The sequence below is a fragment of the Mobula birostris genome, chromosome 28 (assembly GCF_030028105.1).
Source record: "Mobula birostris isolate sMobBir1 chromosome 28, sMobBir1.hap1, whole genome shotgun sequence".
Lineage (NCBI taxonomy): Eukaryota > Metazoa > Chordata > Chondrichthyes > Myliobatiformes > Myliobatidae > Mobula > Mobula birostris.
In genome coordinates this window covers 35,018,952-35,043,139 of record NC_092397.1, presented here as the reverse complement: position 1 = coordinate 35,043,139, position 24,188 = coordinate 35,018,952, and the positions used below count along the sequence as shown (strand labels likewise).

At 44.3% G+C, this 24,188-nt stretch overlaps 1 protein-coding gene and 1 non-coding gene across 2 annotated transcripts in view; one reads left to right on the top strand and one right to left on the bottom strand.

The window, feature by feature from the left end:
• Positions 1 to 24,188, bottom strand: part of LOC140189004 (uncharacterized) — a 580,675-nt gene that overhangs the window by 41,608 nt on the left and 514,879 nt on the right. The window lies entirely within an intron of this gene.
• trnag-ccc (transfer RNA glycine (anticodon CCC)) lies at positions 719 to 790 on the top strand. The gene has a single exon. It is a non-coding gene; the product is annotated as a tRNA-Gly (tRNA).

The following is a 24,188-nucleotide window of genomic DNA, read 5'->3' as shown; positions in this document are numbered from 1 at the left end:
GAGAAGGCAGGAAAAAGTTACTGATTGTGGATGATCAGCCATGATCACAGCGCACGGTGGTTCTGGCTGGAGGGGCTGAGTGGCCTACTCCTGCACCTATTCCTATTGTCTGTTGTCTAATACTTCAACCCCATTTGTTTCGTTGAAAGCTTCTCTTGTATTTCCAGTTTCTATTTGAAGCAGGAAAACGGTCTCCCCGCCGGGGATTCGGACCACTGAAATAACGAGGAATAAACACGAGTGTGGAATCTGTCTCATGGATGTCAGGGTTAGTAGGGTTCATATTAGAGTCACTCTGGTGTTTGTTTGTTAAGAGTAGAGCTGCCGCTTTTTACCCATCCCCTTCTCACTGTGTATCAGTGGTGTATCAGGATTCTTTAGCGATTCAGTCACTTACTGTGTTCAAGAACTGGCCAAAGGAAGTGTTCACATTAGCGTCGAACTGACCGGATATGTATAATCAGGATTTATTTCTCATTTACTGATCCGCGAAGCAGGAAAGCATTCGAATCTCTCGGGTCGATTCTCCCTTCAGTCGGATCCCAGGTGATGTGTTTCTCCGGTCTGTCGGAACGTCGCGACATCCAGTGGTCAGAATAGGAACTGCAACAGAGTGAGGAATGATCCTTCAGAAAACAGCTCAAACACTGAGAATCGAGTAACAGAATCTTATAGCACCAGAAACCATTCAGTCAATGTATCTGTTTTGCATCATGGGGCAATGGTGGTATAGTGGTGAGCATAGCTGCTTCCCAAGCAGTTGACCCGGGTTCGATTCCTGGCCCTTGCAGGGTGTACACTTTTATACTAAAAAATAACCTCTAACCGGGCACTATGAACGCAGAACTGTAATTCATGGGAAATTTGTTGTGAGTGAAATTCACTCTAATGGCTCAGATGGATCCCTCATGTACGATGGTGGTAGTCCCTCTTGTAGGATGATCGAGGATCCCAAATTAAATGAAAAACACAGCATTAGACCACGGAGGTCTGTTAGATTCCTGACCAAAGACACAACGCGCCTCGGAAATTCTCTCGTTCCTGTCTTCCATCGTGCAGAAGGTACACAAGCCTGAAAGCACGTATCACAGTCTCACGGATAGTTTCAGTCCCACTGTTGTGTCTATTGAATGGTTTCCCATAAGATAGGATGGACGTTTGACCTCACTGTCTACCTTGTTATGGAACTGCACTTCATTATTTACCTGCGCCGTGCTTTCTCTGTCCCTGTTACAGTTTATTCTGCATTTTGTTATTGTTTCACCTTGTTCTCTCCCAATACAATTCAATTCAATTCCATGGAAGAGACTTCACAGTGCAGAAGTCGAATCACAAACGAGAAAATGTGCAGATGCTGGAAATCAAAGCAACACGCTCAAAATGCTGGAGGAATTCAGCAGGCCAGGCTGTTTCGTGCTCATGAAGAAGGGTTGCGGCCTGAAACACCGACCGTATACTTTATTCCATAGATGCTGCTGCACATTTTCTCTTGTATGAGAAAGAGATTTAAAAAAAAACTGTTGATCACTGGCTCGAAGCACCAGCCTTTCGGTTAACAGCCGAACACGCTCACCGATTGCGCCACAGAGACGAGAATTCAAAGAAGTACGAATAAATGGCAGATGTCAATTGAAATGTGGTTTCTTTCTACAGATGCATAATATGACACGTTTATGTTTTAAAACACGAAGATGCATAAACGTTGTCGCCGATAGCAGAGGATGGTTTCGATCAATCGACCTCTGGGTTATGGGCCCAGCACGCTTCCGCTGCGCCACTCTGCTGGGGAAAATACAAAGAATTGCTGTGTGTGAATGTTGTGCTATGCTTTGTGTGTCTGTGTGTGTTTATCTCTGGGTCTGTATATGTCTGGGTCCATTCCCTCGTTTCCCGGTATTCATACCCACTTACTTCACTTTCTTTCGTTCATTCCCAGTTTCTCCTCTTTCTCTTTTTCTCCACCTTTCTTTCTTTCTTCCCTGCTCTCTGGTCCACCCAGTTATTATCTCTATGCCGTTTAGTCTCTATCCTTTCTTCCATCTCGTTCCCGCTATTTCACCAGTGACTGTGTTTTATATTATTTATTTTTTCAGACGGACAATTCATCCCACTTGTGAGGCTTTAAAAAAAAAACGACGTTTCCACCCACAAGGCGGACTAAATCCCGAGGTGCCATTAACTTCCTAATCCTGTCCCGATGATTGAATGAATGTCGGAGTTCCTTCAGTGTTGAACCAACAGTTCACATTGTGAAGCGGAACTCGCGACATTAATGTACTGCAAGCACTTCCCTCAAATGCAACACTTCCTCCACCGGGATTAACTGTTGGTGTCATGTTCAGACCATCACGGCCGGACCAGTGAGTGACAGATAGGGAGGTGGGAACTATCGCTGATGCCCTGTAACGAGGGGCGGTTTTTCCATTTCTCCACCGAAGCTGCGTAACTGATACAGTAAGGGTTGGGTTTTAACTCCCCCACGTGGGACAGTGTAAAGATACGCTGGCAGCTGCTTATCACCTATCACCTGGCTTCTCCCTCTCTTCTCCCACGTTTCAATTCTACTCCTCATTTGATTTCTCCAGTCCTCCTGAAGGGTCTCGGCCCAAAGCGTCGACTGTACTCCTTTCCATAAATGCTGCCTGACCTGCTGAGTTCCTCCAGCATTTTGGGTGTGTTGATTCGTGTCTTCTGTCTCACTTGCCAAACCCGTGAATCTGCTTGCTCATAACATCTTCCCAAATCTTTTGTTAAGTAGATATTCGGAGAAATGTTCTTATATTGCAAAAATAAAATTACGTTTGATTAATTCAACTAAAAGCTATTAACAGATACCAAAACGTACCACAGAAAATGGAATTTAAAGCCCTTTTTGATTAAGCAAAGGGACCCTTTCCCTCCCAGAGGCGGACTGTTGATATGAGTTGTTTCTTTGGTCTGGGAATGAGTTTCCAAACATTAAATTGATGCTATATCTGTTCGTGAATCTCTCTCTCTCTCTCTCTCTCTCACACACACACACACACACACACACGCATACGAACACCGACACACGCACACGCACGGGCACGTAAACAAAGAGATACACATACACATACACACACACACACACACACACACACACAAACACAAAATAAGTTAAATACTGAAAGCGCAGTGGCTGGCAAACTGAAGGAGAAAATGTGACAACACAGTGGAGATATTGAACACGAACAGGCCTGGACATATCTCAAAGGAATATCTCACAAGTGTGAGATATTGCACGTTGGAAGGACAAACCAACGTAGAACATACAGGGTTAATGGTAAGGCACTGAGGAGTTAAGTGGAACAGAGGGATCTGGGAATCCAGATACAAAATTCCCTAAAAGGTCGTCACAGGTAGATAGGGTCGTAAAGAGAGCTTTTGGTACATTGGCCTTTATTAATCGAAGTATTGATTATAAGAGCTGGAATGAGGCCTAATCTGGAGTATTGTGTTCAGTTTTGGTCACCAAATTGCAGGAAGGATATAAATAAGGTTGAAAGAGTGCAGAGAAGGTTTACAAGGATATTGCCGGGACTTGAGAAACTCAGTTACAGAGAAAGGTTGAATAGGTTAGGGCTTTATTCCCTTGAGCGTAGAAGAATGAGGGGAGATTTGATAGAGGTGTATAAGATTATGATGGGTATAGATAGAGTGAGTGCAAACAGGCTTTTTCCACTGAGGCAAGGGGAGAAAAAAAACAGAGGACATGGGTTAAGGGTGAGGGGGGAAAGTTTAAAGGGAACATTGGGGGGGGGGCTTCTTCAGACAGAGAGTGGTGAGAGTATGGAATGAGATGCCAGACGAGGTGGTAAATGCTGGTTCTTTTTTAGTATTTAAGAATAAATTGGACAGATACATGGATGGGAGGTGTATGGAGGGATATGGTCCGTGTGCAGGTCAGTGGGACTAGGCAGAAAATGGTTTGGCACAACCAAGAAGGGCCAAAGGGCCTGTTTCTGTGCTGTAGTTTCTATGGTTTCTATGGTATGGAATTATGTTAATATTAGTTGTACGTGGACATTAATAAATACGCAATGGTCATAACCTCCTGGCAGCGTGTTATGCCTTTGGAGAGACGGCGCTCCTGTGAAAACACCAACGGACGAAGCTCTGCAAACATTTCGATGTAGTTAAACTATCACTGAAGTGGAGTTATGGGAGTTAGTTGCAAACTCAGCACAAGAAATAACAGAGTGAGAAGGGAATCTATGTGAAAAGCCGAGTGAGGGCACAGTGCCGATGTTGAGGGATGAAGGAGAATTAGTGAAGGAAGGATGAGAGAGTAACTTTAAGTTCCTCAGTGTTATCATTGCAGATTATCAATCCTTGGCCCGGCACATACGTTTCATTACAAAAAAGGATCGGCAGCGCCCCGACACGCCATCTAAAATGTTGACAGGTTTCCATAGGTGTGCGGTGGAGAGCATATTGACTGGTGGCATGGGACCAACAATGCCCTTGTACGGAAACGCTCACAAAAAGTAATGGATAGAGCCCAGTCCAGCACAGGTAAAGCCCTCCCCACCGCTGAGCTCAACTACACGGAATGCAGGATCCCGGCCATCCAGATCATACTCTCTTCTCGCTGCTGGCAATGGGAAGGAGGTAACCCATCAATAGGTCCATCACCCCTCAACCATCAGGCTATTGAAGAAGAATGGACAATTTCATTTACCCAACACTGAACTGTACCCACAACCCAGAGACTCAGTGTCAAGACTTATCAATGTTATGTTTTCGACACTTAATGTTTATTTATTAGTATTATTTTTTCCTTCTTGTATTTAAGTAGTTTATGGTTTTGTTCACCTTTGTCGTTTGCTGTCTTTGTTGAGCGCGGTCTTTCATTGATTCGCCTGTGTTTCGTTCTATATACTGTGAATGCTCCTATGGTGACATGTATATACTTCAGTAATAAATTTAATTTAATCTTGCGACTTTGAAATTTAGGGAGAGGAATCTATTGGGTGAGACACGGATGCTGTTTCACACTGTTAGCGACGAGGTGGAAAGATTGGTGGAGCCCAGCAGCTTTATTCTCTGGGACAGCATTGCGGCAGAGGACTGGACTGAACGGAACGCCTTATCGACGGACATAGAAGATAGGAAGGGGAGTGGGCGATACAGATCTTCCAGTTGTTTCATTTGAATGGTCATCTCTGCATTGGAATCACCGAACCACTGTTCCAGCATTTCATATAAACGGGCTGTTGTGACCGTTATCTATATTCTCATCCAGGAGGAACCACTCTCATCGCATCCCATTTGTTAAGACCCCTCAGGATTTTACATCTATTCTGTAACAAGTTCTTACTGCTCTATATTCCAGAGGATACTATCCTTGTATCTTGAACTCGGCTCAGAACACAAGTTGCACACCACAGGTATTAACTTAATTTGAAAAAATAGAGCTGACGAATTTTCCCGCGATTAATAGCACCCCTTCAAACGCGAGTATTCTAAATGGTGTTCCAGGAGTTGTGTCTCTACATAATTGAAAAACATTTTTTCTACTGATGGATTCAGGTCTCCCCGCTATATACCTTGCTTGCTTAACCAAAGTTTTGGAAAATACTCTATGGTGGCCAGCAAGCATTTTGGAATTGACGTCCTCGCTCAGCTGAATCACGTTGACTGTCAGAGGGCGACAAAACCTCATCATTTCGATAAAATGCTTCCTTCTATTTTAAACTACTATGTTGATTAACGTTACCTCCCATTTCACTGAACTTTACACACTCAGGAAAATTTTGATATCTTTCTTTTTATATAGTTTTAGATTCGGTATGAAACAGGAAGATGTATAGTCAGACAGTGAAGTGGGAATGTGGAACACATTGACAGAGCAGCCGATGCACTGTGGGGAGAAGAGGGATCGTTTGCAGTCCAGAGCTTCTGCATACTGATCCATAGTAACCATCAGTAATCAATCCCCATATTTCCTCATGTAGGTTAAATATGTCTTTTAGATATGTTTGCATAAGCTGACACGTACGGATATATATATATATATATCTTCTGCAGCGCAGAATGGGCTACCAGCATATCATCTGTGACACCTTTGACCATTGCTATACCACTATCACGATAGTGAGTACGTGCCAATCCATACATAGACTTTGGAAAGTCTTGGCGGTACTTCTAGTCACAACGTATATCCAGAGACTAAAATCCGCTGCGCCAGTGGTGTGGGCCAAGAAGGTACGGTCAGGGAAGGCAAAGCAGCGCTTTGAGTCGGTGGACTGGACCCTATGCAGGCACTCATCTTCGAATCTGAGCCAATACGTTACAGTTGTCAGGGACTTCTTCTCGATTAGTGCGCGTTTTCGAGAACATACCGGATATACCCAAACCAAACGCCGTGGGTGAGCCAGGATTTTGTAGCTGCTGAAGGCTAGATGTGTGGTATTCAGAACCAGTGATCTATAGCTGTACAAGAAGCCAAGGTAAAAAACAAAAGCAATTTAAGAAGGGGAGACATATGACTGAGGCTACAAACCGAATCAGAATTAAGTCGGCTCTGGCAGAGTTTGCAGAATATTACTTGCAAAAAAAGCGAAACTTAACACCGTGAATGGCTGTGATACTTTATTCCCAGAGGTACTCATCGTCTTTTATGGAACTTTTTGAAAAAGAGAATAAAACCACTCAGTGCTAATCCCTGCAGCCGCTGATGACTCTCTGATCGAGAGGTAATGTTGGATCTCTATACGACCCTGGTCAGGCCCCACTTGGAGTACTGTGCTCGGTTCTAGTCACCTCACTACAGGAAGGATATGGAAACTACAGAAAGGGTGCAGAGGAGATTTATAAGGATGTTGCCTGCATTGGGGAGTATGCTTCATGAGAATAGGGTGAGTGAACACGCCTTTTATCCTTGGAGCGGCGGACGACGAGAGGTGACCTGATATAGGTGTATAAGATGATGAGATCGTGTGGATAGTCAAAGGCTTTTTTCTCAGAGCTGAAATGGCTACCCGAGAGGACACAGGTTTAAGGTGCTGGAGAGTAGGTACAGAGGAGACGTCAGGGGTAGGTCTTTTACGCAGTGAGTGGTGAGTGCGTGGAATAGGCTGCCGGCAACGGTGGTGGAGGCCGATACGATTGGGTCTTTTAAGAGACTCCTGGATAGGTACATGGAACTTAGAAAAATAGAGGGCTGGGAGTAATCTTAGGTAATTTCTAAGTAAGTACATGTTTGGCACAACATTGTGGGCCGAAGGGCCCTTATTGTGCTGTAGGTTTTCCATGTTTCTGTGATCTCTGTTGTGGAAGCCGATGTCAGAACATCTTCCAAAAGGACGAACACTTGCAAGCTGTCAGACCCTACTGGCGTACTTGGTAGAGATCTGAAAGCCTGTACCAATCGACCGGCCGGAGTATTGAAGAACATATTCAATGTCTCAATTCTGCAGTGGGAGTTTCCCACCTTTCAATAGGGTGATAATCTGACTACGGCCCAAGAAGTGCACTGTAAGCTGCCTCAAAGACGATCGCCCACGTCACCTACATCTGTTATGACGGGCAGCTTTAAGCGGCTAATCATGGCTGAATCAATGCACAACAGGGATCTAGATCTATTGCAATTTCTCTGTTGCCATAAAGGGCTTACAAAGGACGCTCTCTGATTGGCTTTTACTCGGCTCAAAGCGAAAAGTACCAGTTACTGGTCTTAAGGTGTTATACTTAAATGCACGCCGCATAAGGAATAAGGTGGATGATCTTGTCATACAGCTACAGATTGGCAGGTACGATATTGTGGCCATCACTGAGACGTGGCTAAAGGATGCATGTCTCTGGGAGCTGAACGTCCAAGGATACACGGTGTATCGGAAGGATAGGAAGGTAGGCAAGGGGGGAAGTGTGGCTTTATTGGTAAGAAATGATATTAAATCATTAGAAAGAGATGATGTAAGATCGGAAGGTGCAGAATCTTTATCTGTTCAGCTAAGAAATTGCAGGGGTAAAAAGACCCTGATGGCAGTTATATATAGGCCTCCAAGCAGCTGCAGGGATGTGGACTACAAATTACAACAGGAAATAGAAAAGGCTTGTCAGAAGGACAGTGTTATGATAATTGTGGGAGATTTTAACATGCGAGTGGATTGCAAAAATCAGGTGGGCACTGGATCTCAAGAGAGAGAATTTGTAGAATGTCTGCGAGATGGCTTTTTAGAACAGCTTGTTGTTGAGCCCACTAGGGGATCGGCTGTACTGGATTGGGTATTGTGTAATGAACCGGAGGTGATTGGAGAGATTGAGGTGAAGGAACCCTTAGGAGGTAGTGATCATAACATGATTGAGTTCACTGCGAAATTTGAAAAAGAGAAGCCGAAATCTGATGTGTCGCTATTTCACTGGAGTAAAGGAAATTACAGTGGAATGAGAGAGGAACTAGCCAAAGTTGACTGGAAAGGGACACTGGCGGGAAAAACGGCAGAGCAGCAGTGGCTGGAGTTTATGTGAGAAGTGAGGAAGGTGCAAGACAGGTATATTCCAAAAAAGATAAATTTTCGAATGAGAAAAAGGATGCAACCGTGGTTGACAAGAGAAGTCAAAGCCAAGGTTAAAGCAAAGGAGAGGGCATACAAGGAAGCCGAAATTAGTGGGAAGACAGAGGATTGGGAAGTTCTTAAAACCTTACAGAAGGAAACTAAGGAGGTCATTAAGACGGAAAAGATTAACTATGAAAGGAAGCTAGCAAATAATATCAAAGAGGATACTAAAAGATTTTTCAAGTATATAAAGAGTAAAAGACAGGTGAGAATAGATATAGGACCGATAGAAAATGATGCTGGAGAAATTGTAATGGGAGATAAGGAGATGGCAGAGGAACTGAACGAGTATTTTGCATCAGTTTTCACTGAGGAAAACATCAACAGTATACCGGACACTCAAGGGTGACAGGGAAGAGAAGTGTGCGCAGTCACAATTACGACACAGAAAGTACACAGGAAGCTGAATATTCTAAAGGTAGATAAATCTCCTGGACCAGATGCAATGCACCCGCGTGTTCTGAAGGAAGTAGCTGTGGAGATTGCGGAGGCATTACCGATGATCTTTCAAAAGTCAATAGATTCTGGCATGGTTCCGGAGGACTGGCAGATTGCAAATGTCACTCCGCTATTTAAGATGGGGGCAAGGAAGCAAAAAGGAAATTATAGACCTGTTAGCTTGACATCGGTGGATGGGAAGTTGTTGGAGTCGATTGTCAAGGATGAGGTTACAGAGTACCTGGAGGCATATGACAAGATAGGCAGAACTCAGCATGGATTCCTTAAGGAAAATAATGCCTGACAAGCCTATTACAATTTTTTGAGGAAATTACCAGTAGGCTAGACAAGGGAGATGCAGTGGATGTTGTATATTTGGATTTTCAGAAGGCCTTTGACAAGGTGCCACACATGAGGCTGCTTAACAAGCCCATGGAATTACGGGGAAGTTACATACGTGGATAGAGCGTTGGTTGATTGGCAGGAAACAGAGAGTGTGAATAAAGGCATCCTATTCTGGTTGGCTGCCGGTTACCAGTGGTGTTCCAGAGGGGTCTGTGTTGAGGCCGCTTCTTTTTACATAGTACATGAACGATTTGGATTATGGAATAGATGGTTTTGTGGCTAAGTTTGCTGACGATAAGAAAATAGGTGGAGGGGCCGGTAGTGCTGAGGAAACGGAGTCTGCAGAGAGACTTGGATAGATTGGAAGAATGGGCAAAGTAGTGGTTAATGAAGTACAATGTTGGAAACTTTATGGTTATGCACTTTGGCAGAAGTAATAAACGGGCAGACTATTATTTAAATGGGGAAAGAATTCAAAGTTCTGAGAAGCAACGGGACTTGGGAGTCCTCGTACAGGATACCCTTAAAGATAACCTCCAGGTTGAGTCGGTAGTGAAGAAGGCCAATGCAATGTTGGCAGTCAGTTCTAGAGGAATAGAGTATAGGAGCAATGATATGATGTTAAGGCTCTATAAGGCGCTGGTGAGACCGCAATTGGAGTACTGTGGGCAGTTTTGGTCTCCTTATTTAAGAAAGGGTGTGCTGACGTTGGAGAGAGTACAGAGAAGATTCACTAGAATCAATCCGAGAATGAGAGGGTTAACATATGAGGAACGTTTGCCCGCTTTTGGACTGTATTCCTTGGAGTTTAGAAGAATGAGGGGAGACCTTATAGAAACATTTCGAACGTTGAAAGTTATGGACAAAGTGGATGTGGCAAAGTTGTTTCCCATGATGGGGGGCCGGGTCTAGTACGAGAGGGCATGACTTAAGGATTGAAGGGTGCCCATTCAGAACAGAAATGCGAAGATTTTTTTCTTAGTCAGAGGGTGGTGAATCTATGGAATTTGTTGTCACTGGCAGCGGTGGAGGCCAAGTCATTGGGTGTATTTAAGACAGAGATTGATAGGTAACTGAGTAGCCAGGGCATCAAAGGTTATGGTGAGAAGGCGGGGGAGTGGGAGTAAATAGGAGAATGGATCAGCTCATGACGTAATGGCGGAGCAGATCGATGGGCCGAATGGCCGTCTTCTGCTCCTTTGTCTTATGGTCTTATGGTCTTATGGCTTTCATCGCCTGGACGATAGTAATACCTATATCACGCTGTTGCTTAGTGATTACAGCTCAATGTTCAGCACCATCGCGCCTTCAGTTCTAAACAACAAGCCCCAAAACCTGGGCCTCTATTCCCCACTCTGCATCTGCATCCTTCACTTCCTCACTCGCTGACAATCAGCATTGCCGTGTCTCTAGGATGCGTGTGTAGCCCACTGCTCTATTCTCTCTACATCTAAGACAGTGTGGATAGGCACAGCTCAAACGTTATCTATAAATTTGCGGAGGAGACGATCAATATTGGCCGAAATTTAGATGGTGTCGTGGAGACATACAGGTGCAAGATAGATCTGCAGGTTGACTGGTGTCCTAACGACAACCTTGCACACAATTTCAGTAAGGTCGCGGGAATGATTGCGGACTTTAAAAAAAAAACGCGAAATCGAGGGAACACACACCAGTCCTCGTCGAGGGATCAGCAGTGGAAATGGTGAGGGTGCAATTCCTGGGGTTCAACATCTCAGAAGATGTATCCTGCTGTAATTACACAGAAGGCACGACAACAGCTATGTTTTATGAGGTGGTTCAGTAGGAGGCTCAAAATGTCACCAGCTATGCTGAAATTTGTGCAGATGTACCGCAGAGAACATTCTATTTGGCTGCATCGCCGTCTGGAAAGGACGGGATCAGCATCAGATCAAAAAACGCTGCAGAAAGTTGTGAACTACCAGTTCCAACATGGGCACCAGAATCCCCAGCAGTGAAGGCACCTTCAACAGACGAATCCTCAAAAAAAAAAGCGGCAAGCGTCCCTAAGGATCCTCACACCCAGCACATGCCCTCGTGTCATTGCTATCATCAAGTAGGAAGTATAGGAGCCTGAAGAATACAATCGACGTTTCAATAGTTTCTTCCAGTCCGCCATCAGATTTCTGAATGGACATTGCACTCATGGCCACTAAAATTGGTCTTGTTTTATATCATTGAGTGCAGTTTACACAGATCAACTTACTGACAAATAAAGGTGATTCACGCGGGAAATAATCCGGGAAAAAAAGATGTAGAGTCCTTAATCGTGCAAAGCTAACGATAGAGGAGTAGACATGGAAATCATAGGTTTCAGTTCGAAGTTTCACTCAGACAGAAAAGGAATTGACAGGAAATGCAGTGGAATAAAAAACTGAATATTACAATTGCAATGTAGTTAAATTAATAACGGTAGGTGATGCCAGAATGCACCCCAACAATCAGCAATGCAAATAAACAGGCAAATCCTTCAGCGAACAGACCTCGCAATAAAACTCGTCTGGGCTCTTCAATACACAACCTTTCTACGTCTCATTACAAGCCGCTCATAGTCAGGCAAATTGTTATCTTTGCGGACAACAAATTCAATAATATCTTGTTATGTTGATATTTCATGCATTTTGTGATAAAGATGTTTATTTGGAGATGATAACCTTTCTCTAAATATTATTGTTTCCAGCATTTTGTTTATTCTAGCAACTCAAACCACGCGTTGGAATGATAAAAATTGCAAAATATTGTTCAGAGAAGTTGGACAAACAAGTTGTTTTTGTAATATTCCTGGAGGAACGAAATGCATTTCGTAATGGCATATTTTAAGAAAGGTTTCTGTTTCCAATAGGTTGCGGCTGATGTGAGTCAGAAGACCTTCCCAATAATTAGATCAGTGATCTTCCGTCCCCTGTATATAATAAACATTCTTAATTGAATTTCTCATTTGTCGGCAGGTTGAAATTGTATGAGCAAACGATTGCAGCTTCTTATAAAACATGTCTTATTCGGCAATTTACTACATAGCGAGCATTTACTATCCTTCACTTGCAGCGGTTGGTATTCTAGGTAAGGTGTTGGCACAGCTTAATGTTTGAACTGTTCGATCTTTCACTTACCACAATGTGATCATTCAGCCTGCAGTCGCATCCGCATCGTTGCAGCTCATGGTGTTCGTGACTTTGTTTTTGACTTGACTCGAATTTCCAAGGCGCTTTTGGTATGCATTTTGTGATTGACCGAGCAGTTATACAGAAACAGTTTGCTTAAAGCAACAGTTCAATTCATTGCTGCCTTTTCTGCTATTTCTAATTGCTTCTCAGGAATTTGGGGAGCCAAAAAATATTTGTGACAAAACAAAACGAGTATCCCTCCTTGTGTATCAGACAAAATTGCCTCGCAGCAATCGACACTGGGGTATAGAATCATAGCTAGATTGGTTCTGTGCTTCCACCCAGCTCAGTGCTGACACAAACGGGATAAGTGGCCAAATCCTGACATCAGACACATTTCAGACACAGCCCATCGATCAGATCGTGTTCATCTTATTTAGTTGTGAATAGCTCTGCAGACCGAACAATTATCGTCTTCGAATCGCACCGAACCGAACTGTTTAACTGGGCTTTTAAGTTGTGTTCGGAGTGCAGATCAACATGAAAGCCTGAATATCCGTCAACATGTGTGTCCGGAATGTCCGTCAACATGAGTGTCCGGAATGTCCGTAACCATAGTGAATCTGGTAGCGAAGGTGGTGATTCAATGTGATGCTGTCTGTGTGGAGCGTTGAACTCCTTTTCTTCTGCGCTAATCAATTGAATCTGATTAACTGAAACTTTTGTAATTAACTTTTGCCTTTTGTTTCTGCTTGCAGTTAACTTAACGGCGATTGTTATCCTGTCCCGTGGAAAATGTGGGCTCTCCAAGTGTATAACCCGCTACCTGGTGGAAATGGAAATCGCCGATTTCATGGTTGTGATCGTTGCTATTGTCATGCAGCAGATTAATCTGATGTATTCGTACGCCCGTTTCTTGCTCATAACTCCGGTATGTGCGGCGACGCTTCTTTTCCAAGTTGCAAGTTTGGACTGCTCCGTTTGGCTAACTGTTGCTGTCACGTTCGATCGGCACGTCGCGATTTGCTGTCAGAGTCTGCGTAAGAAATGTTGCACCGTGAGAACAGCGACGGTAGATATAGTGACAGTGGGCACCGTGAGCTGCTTGAGGTGCATTCCGTTTTATTTTCAAGTGGTGCCGAGAATAATCATTGATAATACGCCGTTCGGTTGCGTCCCAAGACCCGAGTACTTCACTTCATCCATATGGAAAACCCATGAACTGATTGACAGTATTATTACACCGTTATTACCCATTTGTTTCATTCTGCTGTTGAATGGTTTAACAGTCAGGCACATTATTGCAGCAAATAAAGACCGCAGGGACTGCGGAGGAACAGTGAGAACCAGGAAGGTTCAGAGGTGGAGAGCGGGAAAAAAAAATCGATATTTTTGTTGTTCACTCTATCAACCAATTTCGTATTATTGTGGACGTCCTACGTCATACACTCAATGACCTGGCAAACAGTGAATATATCTTACAAAGACAAATATTTAAATACGCCTACATACATCATGCAGCGATGTGCATTTATGTTACAGTATCTCAGTACCTGCACGAACACGTATATTTATACGCTGACACAGCGGAAATCCGGGGAGGAGGTGAAGAACGTACTGAAATACCTGTTTACATTAAATTGACAGCTCTGTAAATAACAGTAAAAAAGTGATGCAAAATGCAGTTTTCAACTCAATTATATATTCTGAGGGATTTGTAGCTTCTGTAAATATACCATGAACACGAGGGTTGTAATGGAAATTACAGTTGTGCTGAACACAGTACAAGCAATTAATCGATGTAGGTAACAAAAAAAGCGAAAGGGGTAACGGTGACGTAATTGAGATATCGATAACAATGGCAGCCAATCACAGAATTAGTCGACGTTGAGTTAACAATGAGATGTATCAGTGCATCAAACACAATGAGATAAGTGTCAGAGCTATGAAAATTAATTCTTGCCCTCACTGCTCAACGTGGCTCAGTGCATAGAATGTAGACAGTAGATAGGATGCAAAACTGTGCTGAGAACTTCCGTAATATTGATTGGCATCTGATTCGTTCCAATGGTTCAGACAGGGCAGAGTTTGTTAAGAGTGTCCAGGACGTATTCCTGTCACAGTATGTTGACAGGTCGACTAGGGGGAAAGCCATACTAGATCTAGTATTTGGTAACGAACCGGGTCAGATTATAGATCTCCCAGTAGAAGAGCATCTGGGGGACAGTGACCACCACCGTCTGGCCTTTAACATCATCACGGAAAAGGATAGAATCAGAGAAGACAGGAAAATGTTTAATTGGGGAAGGGCAAATTATGAGACTCTAAGGCTAGAACTTGCGGGTGTGAATTGGGATGATGTTTTTGCAGGGAGAGGTACTCTGGACATGGGGTAGATGTTTAGAGATCTTTTACAGGATGTTAGGGATACATTTGTCCTGGTGAACAAGATAAATAATGGTAGGGTGAAGGAACTATGGGTGACAAGTGAGGTGGAAAATCTAGTCAGGTGGCAGAAGGCAGCATACAAGAGCAAGGATCAGATGGGTCAATTGAGCAATATAGGGCAGCAAGAAATGAGCTTAAGGTGGGGCTGAGGAGAGCAGGGAGGGGGCATGAGAAGACCTTGGCGAGAAGGGTAAAGGAAAAGCCCAAAGCATTATTCAATTATGTGAAGAACAAAAGGATAACAGGAGTAAAGGTAGAACCGATTAGAGATAAAAGTGGGAAGATGTGCCTGGAGGCTGTGCAAGTGAGCGAGTTCCTGAATGAAAACTTCTCTTCGGTATTCGCCAATGTGAGGGAACTTGATGACGGCAGGGACAATATGAGTGAGGTTGATGTTCTGGAGCATGTTGCTATTATAGGAGAGGAGGTATTGGAGTTGTTAAAATACATCAGGACGGATAATTCCCCGGGGCTTGATGGAATATTCACCAGGCTGCTCCAAGAGGCGAGGGAAGAGATTGCTGAGCCTCTGGTTAGGATCTTAATTTCCTCGTTTTTCACGGGAATGGTACCGGGGACTGGGGGGGGGGGCGGGGGTGGAGGCGAATGTTGTCCCCTTGTTGAAAACCAGTTATAGACCAGTGAGCCTTAGTTCTGTGGTGGGGAAACTGTTGGAAAAGATTGTTAGAGATAGAAACTATGGACATTTAGATAATCATAGTCTGATCAGGGACAGTCAGCATGGCTTTGTGAAGAGCAAGTCGTGTCTAACAAGCCTGACAGAGATCTTTGAGAAGGTACCCAGGTATATAGATTAGGGTAGTGCAGTGGATGTGATCTACATGGGTTGACAAGGTTCCATACGGTAGGCTTATTCAGAAAGTCAGAAGGCCTGGGATCCATGGAAATTTAGCCGGGTGGATTCAGAACTGGCTTGCCTGCAGAAAGCAAAGGGTCGTGGTGGAGGGAGTACATTCGGATTGGAGGGATGTGACTACTGGTGTCCCACAAGGACCTCTGCTTTTCGTGATTTTTATTAACGACCTGGATGGGCGGGGGGGGGCGGGAGTAGAAGGGTGGATTCGCAAGTTTGCAGACTACACAAAGGTTGGTGGTGTTGTGGAGAGTGTAGAGGATTGTGGAAGTTTACAGGGAAACATTGATAGGATGCAGAAGTGGGCTGAGAAGTGGCAGATGGATTTCAACCCGGAGAAGTGTGAGGTGGTACACCTTGGAAGGACAAACTCCAAGGCAGAGTACAAAGTAAATGGTACGGCACTTGGTAGTGTGGAGGAGCAGAGAGATCTGGGGGTGCATGTCCACAGATCCCTGAAAGTTGCCTCACATGTAGACAGGGTAGTTATGGGTTGTTAGCTTTCATAAGTCGAGGGATAGAGTTTAGGAGTCGCGAGGTAATGATGCAGCTCTATAGAACTCTGGTTAGGCCACACTTGGAGGGCTGTGTCCATTTCTGGTCGCCTCACTATAAGAAGGATGTGGAAGCATTGGAAAGGGTACAGAGGAGATCTACCATGATTCTGCCTGGTTTAGAGAGGGATAGATAGAGTGGACAGCTTGTGCCTCTTACCCAGGGCACCACTGCTCAGTACAAGAAGACATGGCTATAAGGTAAGTGGTGGAAGGTTCAAAAGGGATAATAGAGACAGTTTTTTACTCAGAGAGTGGTTGGTGCGTGGAATACATTACCTGAGTCAGTGGTGGAAGCAGATACACTAGTGAAATTTAATAGACTACTAGACAGGTGTATGAAGGAATTTAAGTTGGGGGTTTATATTGGAGGCAGGGTTTAAGGGTCGGCACAACATTGTGGGCCGATGGGCCCGAATTGTGCTGTACTATTCTATGTTCTATGTTCTATGTTAACTTTCTGCCCAACTCCCTAAAGTCCTCTTTAAAGGACGTTCTCTCTCTGTTGTTAGTTCTAATAAGGTCTGGCTGCTCATCCTGCCCTTTCAGGATGGCCTGTAGCTTCTCAGAGTTATCCTTGTCCCTGGCATGAGTGAAGTAATGCATCATCCTGTGATCTCACTGATTTCCACTGATACTCCTGTCTGTGTTCCCCCGGCTAAAGTGTTTGCTGCATGTGATTGATATCCTTCCATGTCCTGTATATTGATGAGCTTATGTAACAGCCTCTTTGTAATAAAACTTGTTTAAAAATCATTCATTATATTCTTTGTTGTTTTAGCTCAGGATATTTACACATGCATTCGCAAACAAAGGAGTCTGCACGCATGTTGAAATGAAAACACTTTGTTCGAACTCGTACGATTTTAATACAGAAAGAGAAACAAATATCTACAGTAGTAGCAGTACGTAATTCAAAATAATACTTACCATCCACAAACAGACCAATCTTCGTGTTGGAAGAGAAACACAGTTCCGACATTGTCACGCAGCTTGTTCTCTTCCTCACTGACCCGGTCTCCCTTAATATGTCTCGCTCGCTTCACTCTCTGTCTCTCTCTCTCTCATTCTCTTTCTCTGTGTCTCCCACACACCCTCTCCCAGGTGCTCACACCCGTGTCATCTCCCTCGTGCCCTTTCTCTCGCGCGCTCTCCCTCACGTGCTCTGCCTCGCGCCCTCTTTCTCGCGACGTCTCAGTCGCTCTCTCCCTTTCGCACCCTGAGCCCTCGCGCTCACTCCTTCATGATGTCCCATTCGTTCTCACTATCTCTCTCCCCGTCTTTGTTTCTGTCTCATTCTGTCTCTCCCTTGCGATGTCTCATTCAATCTCACTATCTCTTTCTCTCCCTCCCTCTCTCTCTATCTCACTCTGTTTCTCGCTCGCGATGTCTCATTCGTTCTCACTATCTACCTCTCCCAGAGTAGATTGCCCTCCTCTTCAAATTATCCACCATTGTACCCGTACCAAAAAATATCAAGTGAACATGCCAGAATGACTGGCGACCTGTTGCACTCACCTCAATAATAAGCAATTCCTTCGAGAGTCTGGTCAAGGATGACATCTGCAGCTTGCTGCCACCCAGACTGGACCCCCTACAATTTGCCTACCGACACAACCGATTGACAGATAACACAATAACCACAGCTCTACACACCGTCGTTACCCAGCTGGAGAAGATGGATAGCTGTGAGAATGTTGTTCTTGGATTACAGTTCGGCATTCAATGCCATAGTTCCATCCAGGCTCGACAAGAAGCTCAGACACCTCGACCTTGATACTGTCTTGTGCTGCTAGATCCTGGACCTCCTGTCAGACCACCAGCAGGTTGTAAGAGCGGGCTCCCTCACCTCAAACCCTCTGACTCTCAAAACAGGAACCCCTTAGGGCTGCGTACTGAGTCCCTTCCTTTACTCCCTGTATTGATATTCTCTCCAGTCTTCTCTGCAAAATAACTCCCCTTCTCTCAGCATCATTCAACACTTGATTCTCTGTTTAATTTGCATATTGCTGTACATTCATCAGGGACCTTGTCTAATTTCCACTTCCTAAACTTCTCTTATAGTCCCTTCTCCTTTTTGACTGCATTTGCACCATTGCTGAACCACTGGACTTTAAATAAATCCCACAGGTCAGATGTGAGTTTACCCAATCACAGCAGCTCCCAGTCTCTACTCTCCCCATTTCCTGCCAGACACAATTCTCATTAGCTTGCCCTCAGTTCAGTAAATTCCCCAAGATTGTGTGCTTATTTAGGGATGACGGTTGTCAAAATAGTCTCCCACAGACATTCATCAGTTGCAAGGCTCATGCCCTAATTCAAGATCACTTAAATGTCTCTAATGTATCTGCTTCTAACTAGCTACGAATTCCATTCATTTTCTGTGTAAAATAAGAACCTAAGGGATACCCACTGCTATAGGTTCCGCCAATCACCTTAAAGTTATACCCCCCTCGTTTCTGCCACTTCCACCCTAGGAAAAATGCTTTGGCTGTCTACTCGATATGTGCCTTCTATCATCTTGTATACCTCTTTGAAGTCACCTCACACCCTGCATCCCTCTAAAGAGAACACTCCTCCACCTGTCCTCACAAGACATCCTCAATGAAATTCAAAGTTCACAGTAAATTCACTGTCAAAGTTTACACGTGTCACCGCATACTACCCTAAGATTCATCTTCGTTTTTCCGTTCATTGTAAATACATGTGGTTCCATGATGTAATGGTGAGCACTCTGCACTCTGAATCCAGCGGTCCGAGCTTGAGTCTCGGTGGAACCTGTTTCTTATTCTGTCAATCAGGATCCATTTGTGAATATATGTACTGGATTATGACAATGCTAGTCAGTCCCCATGGGAAGGCAGCCGGCTGGTGGCGTAGTGGCATCAGCGCCGGACTTCGGAGTGAGTTCGAAGCCAGATGGCTCCACAGGCATGCTTTCCATCGTGTTGGGTTGAGCGTCGAGCCAGCAACTCGACCTCGTATTAAAGAAATAGCCTGCTGCAGAAACAGTAAAAGCGTGAAGAGCTGACCCATGCTCTCTTGTGAGTCTATAAGGCAATTTCCTTTTTTTTCTCCATGGGAGAGCGCGACGGTCTGGAGGTCGTGTGGCCGCGTCGAGCGAAGGTCGAAAGGCAACCTTGGCTGGAGGCCGCGTCTTTGTGTATATAGGCCCCCAGAACGATTGAGTACGAGCTGTCACCGTACGGAGTACGAGCTCCGTAATGCTGATGGAAGATATTTTCGAAATTCGAAGGCATGTGCGATTAATCGTGTTGACTGTAGTTTATATTGTTCTCCTTCAGTTTGTTTTGTGTTTACTTTTTTGTTGGCGACAGGTTGTGTTTTTTTGGGACGGCTGGTTGGGATTTGAGGTCAAATGTTCCTGTTGGCGTTTGTCCGTGTGAATGATCTGAAAGATTTTTTTTTAATGTGTCAGGGAAGGATTAGTGGTTTGTTGTTGCTGTCGCTGTTTTCTGTGCAAGAGGAGTTTGGGGATTAGGGGTTTGATGTTTTTGATATTGTGTACGGGTGTGCGATCTATTAGTTTTATGCGAGGGTGACGTGCGGGTTTTGGGTTTTGCGAGTTCTATTTCTTACTTTTTTTTTTCAAATGGGGTTGATGTTGTTTCATTCAACGACATTCATATCGCATATTTGTATTTCAGGGCTATCTGGAGAAGACAAATTTCAGAGTTGTATTGTGAGTTCATTGTTGGGGTGAGTGAAATTATCCCCTCTGCTTCAAAAGCCTGATCGTTGAGAAGTAATAGCTATTCCTGAACCTGGTGCTGTGGGAATAAAGAATCTTGTAACTCTTTCTTGATGGCAGCATCGGGAAGTGAGCATCACCTGGATGATCGGGTCCTTGATGATGGATGCTGCTTTGCTGTGACAGCGCTCCTTGTAGATGTGCTCAGTGGTGGATAGGTCTGTACCTGTGGTGGAACTTTTCTCTGGTTATTCCATTCAAGGGCATTGATGTGTCGATACCAGACAATGATGCAACCCAGTCAGGTGTTTCTTCACTGTACATCTACACAAGTATGTCATTTCCTTAGACGACGTGATAAATTTGCACAAACCTGCATAGTATAGGCTGTAAATGCAGGTAAATCTTTCCAGGGTGCTAAAAATTCTGCTCCCCTAAGACTATATTGGGAAATTACTCTTTTGTTTTTACAACTTTCTATAACCTGCCTACGTTTCTGTACTTCTTTTCCCTCCTGACATGTCAAAAACCTTTGCAAAGTGAAGCGCACAACATCTCCAGGTTTCCCTTTATCAACTCTCCGTTCCATCCTGAAAGAATCCCAGTTCGACGGAGGTGATTGATGGTGCCCATGAATTCCAGTTCAGTGTCAGGGTTCCTCAAGTATCAGTCCTTGAACCAGTGGCCTTGTATTAGTGTTCAACGGTGGAGTACAATGTAAGGTGTGTTAGGGTCTGTGTGACTCTAACAGTGCGGAGAGTTTTATAGGTCTGCTTCCTGGTATTGAAGATCTAGATATTATAGAGCTCATTGTCCCTATTGTCAACTGCTGACTGTTCGCGTACAGTCTCTTGTGCATGGCATGTCGATACCAAAGATACACCCTGTTTTCCTCTCAATGCTAAGTTGTAGCAGTTCGTCTCCCTGCAATACTGTGTTTGGTTTGTGTGTTTTTTTTTCTTGTCCGGCTCACTACTGTGTAGTGCTGGAATTATACTGACTAATGTACATGCAGTCCAAAGCAGATTTGTATAGTTCTGTCTTCTTCCAGTGTTGTAAGTGGCTTGTGTACACAAAGGGCGGAGGATGTCTGTGATCGGCCAGGTCTTTGCATGGTCATCTGTACAGCAAATGGGCTGGTACTGGAATTCTGTGGTCTCACAGAGTTGTGCTGGGGTAGTTGGGGTCTGTATCCCTCCATTTTGTGCTGTGCTAATTCAGCTCTGTGGGCTTGTCGTAGAGCGCAGTACGCAGTGTATTATTGTTAAATGTCAGTTCTTTGCAGGGATTGTACAGGTCTCTGATCACACAGCACAAAGACAGTTAAGTGTCTGTGCCTAATAAGAATCTCTGACATTCCAGTACTGTTCCGTGGTTATGAATGTCTCTGTATGTCCAGCTGTTATAACAGTATGTCTCTGAACAACATGTTGCCAGCAGTTGTAAAGGTCTTTGCCCTGACTGTACGGTGCGAGCTATTGTGAAAATCTGTGCCCTTGCAGTGCGGTGTTGGGCTGTTGTAAACATCTATCTTCTTACAGTGCGGTGCCTCGTGTTGTGAAGGCCTGTGCCCTTACAGTAAGATGTTCATAATGTCAATAGGACACAGTTACACTGCAATGCTTGGATTGTCCAGCTCTGTGTCATCAGTGTTATGTTTTGATAAATCTCTAAACTTGTATCAGAGTCTTGTGCTGGTCTGTGTCCTCACTGACCTGTACTGTGCTCTGGCAGCTCAGTGTGCTTGGAATAGTCATAATCATAGTTATAGTTATAGTCATAATTTATTGATCCCGGGGGAAATTGGTTTTCGCTACAGTTACACAATAAATAAATAGAAATAAAACCATAAATAGTTAAATAGTAATATGTAAATTATGCCAGGAAATAAGTCCAGGACCAGCCAATTGGCTCAGGGTGTCTGAACCTCCAGGCGAGGAGTTGTAAAGTTTGATTGCCACAGGCAGGACTGACTTCCTATGACGCTCTGTGTTGCATCTCGGTGGAATGAGTCTCTGGCTGAAAATGCAGGAATGCAGTGGCATTGCCTTTAGAGAAGTGTGTCCTTATTACACGAACTGACCATATACACTTGGGTAGTTCAGAAGTCTCCTAGAGACCAGACATAATTTTTCAGACCATTAGTGGGCACAACATCATTGTGGAATGGGGTAGACCATCAAACCCATCAATTCTAAACCAGCTCCTGATACAACATTCCTACTGTCGCGTTCCGAACTTTTTTCGCCACAGCTCAGAAGGCTATTTCCCCGAAGGATCTGTCCGGTTCCTCTTTAATGACTCTGAATGGTTGTTCTCATCAGCACTGCAGGCTGTGTGCCCCAGATGGGAACCACAGTCAGATTAGAAATAAGAGTTTCGTCACGTGTCCCTGCGATCCCCTGCCCATGAGGCCTGAAGTCATTAACCAATAAACAATGAACAGTAAAACAAAGGAGCTGTCTCCTCAGTTCACTCTGTATGTGTGTGTGTTGACCATGATGCCAGTTTAAACCGCATGCTTGCATGTGGTCTGCGCCCCCAGTTGACTAATCTCCACCACCAAAGGATTTACTGAGCTTCATACTCTTCGCTGGTTGAGAGACCGAACAATATCTGTCTTAGAGTTAACACGCCTGGAAATATCATCATACCCCTTCATGACTCACTTTCCAGCGGGCTCTTCTCCTGGGTAAGCATCAATGTAAAGTATTCATTCTGTATCTCGCTTGCTAACTCTGGATCCAGGCAAAAACTCCCTCCTTTGTCCTTGAGTGTCCCTGCCGTTCCCTAGTGCTCTGTTGTTTTCAGTATACAGTATGTGTGAAATGTCTTGGCATTCTCTTTCACCCTCCTCACTCAGGACATATCCTGGTCACGGTTCACTCTCCTGATTTGCAGCAGGATTGGTTTCTTGTTTCCTTTATAGCCCTGTAGAACCGTCGAATTTCAGCTGCTAAAACGACAATATGACCCCTTTCTTTTTTTTCACTAAATGCAATATCTCTCATCACCGTGAGCTCCTGAATATCAGCATCATTCTTTACCTTCCTCACAAGGACAGAGAAGTCCTTGGTTCTGACAGCTGGACTGTAAGTGACTCTCACATGTCAGACATGGACTTAACCAGCAACTTCATCTCCCAGAATACTCTATATGATTCCTGCCCAATGCTGCTGTACTTAGCTTTCCGCAAATTCCATTCATTCCCCTGCAGGTCCTGCCTTATCTTCATCACTAACCATCTGAAAACCTCCAGAATTGTAATCCTTAAATCTTTCCCAATGAAACTCCAAACATTTCACTAGGCTCACTTCCCAATATTAAGCCAAGTATATCCCTCGCCCTGGTGGACCATCGACATACTGTTTCAGGGAACCTTCTTGATCACTCCTAACAAATAATGTCCAACCAAGTCTGAGACTGCAATGGGGTCTCAGTCATTTTGAGATAATTATTCACTCACTGTAGCTATCTATTCATTTTACATCAGCCTATAACCTGACGACATGTCTGTTTCTTTCTCTTACTGGATATAGGACCCTTCGTGTAATCTATGCACAGTGATTGCATCTTTCTTATTCCTGAGTTCTACTCACATTGTCTTACTTGATGAGCCTCTGGGAAGACCTCGACCTTGTGACATTTTGTCTGATCAGTAGTGCAGCTCCCCAACCTGTTTTACCTCCCTCTGGACTGTCTGAATGATCTGAATCCTGGAATGTTGAGCTGTGCGTACTACACTTCTCTCAGCCATATCTCTGTAATGGCTGAATCACCGTGCCATGTACTAATCCAGGCTCTACGTACGTCTGCCTCAACTGATCTCCACCCTGCACTGATATAAACACGCTTCAGCCACTTCGGTGCCACCGTGCTCTTTAACGTGGCTCCATCTGGACTTGCTTTTTGTGTTCCTCGACCTCGTGGCTACCTTCTGCTCAATGCTGCTTTCAGATCTATAGCTCCGTTTTCCAGCACCACTCACAGCCCCGCGCCTCCGTCCATCGCTTCCACATGTTAAACTCTGCCAGGGTAGCCCCAGCAAACCTCTCTGTGTGAATATTAGTTCCTCACTGTCCTTACACCAGTCTCAGTTATCCTGGAAGA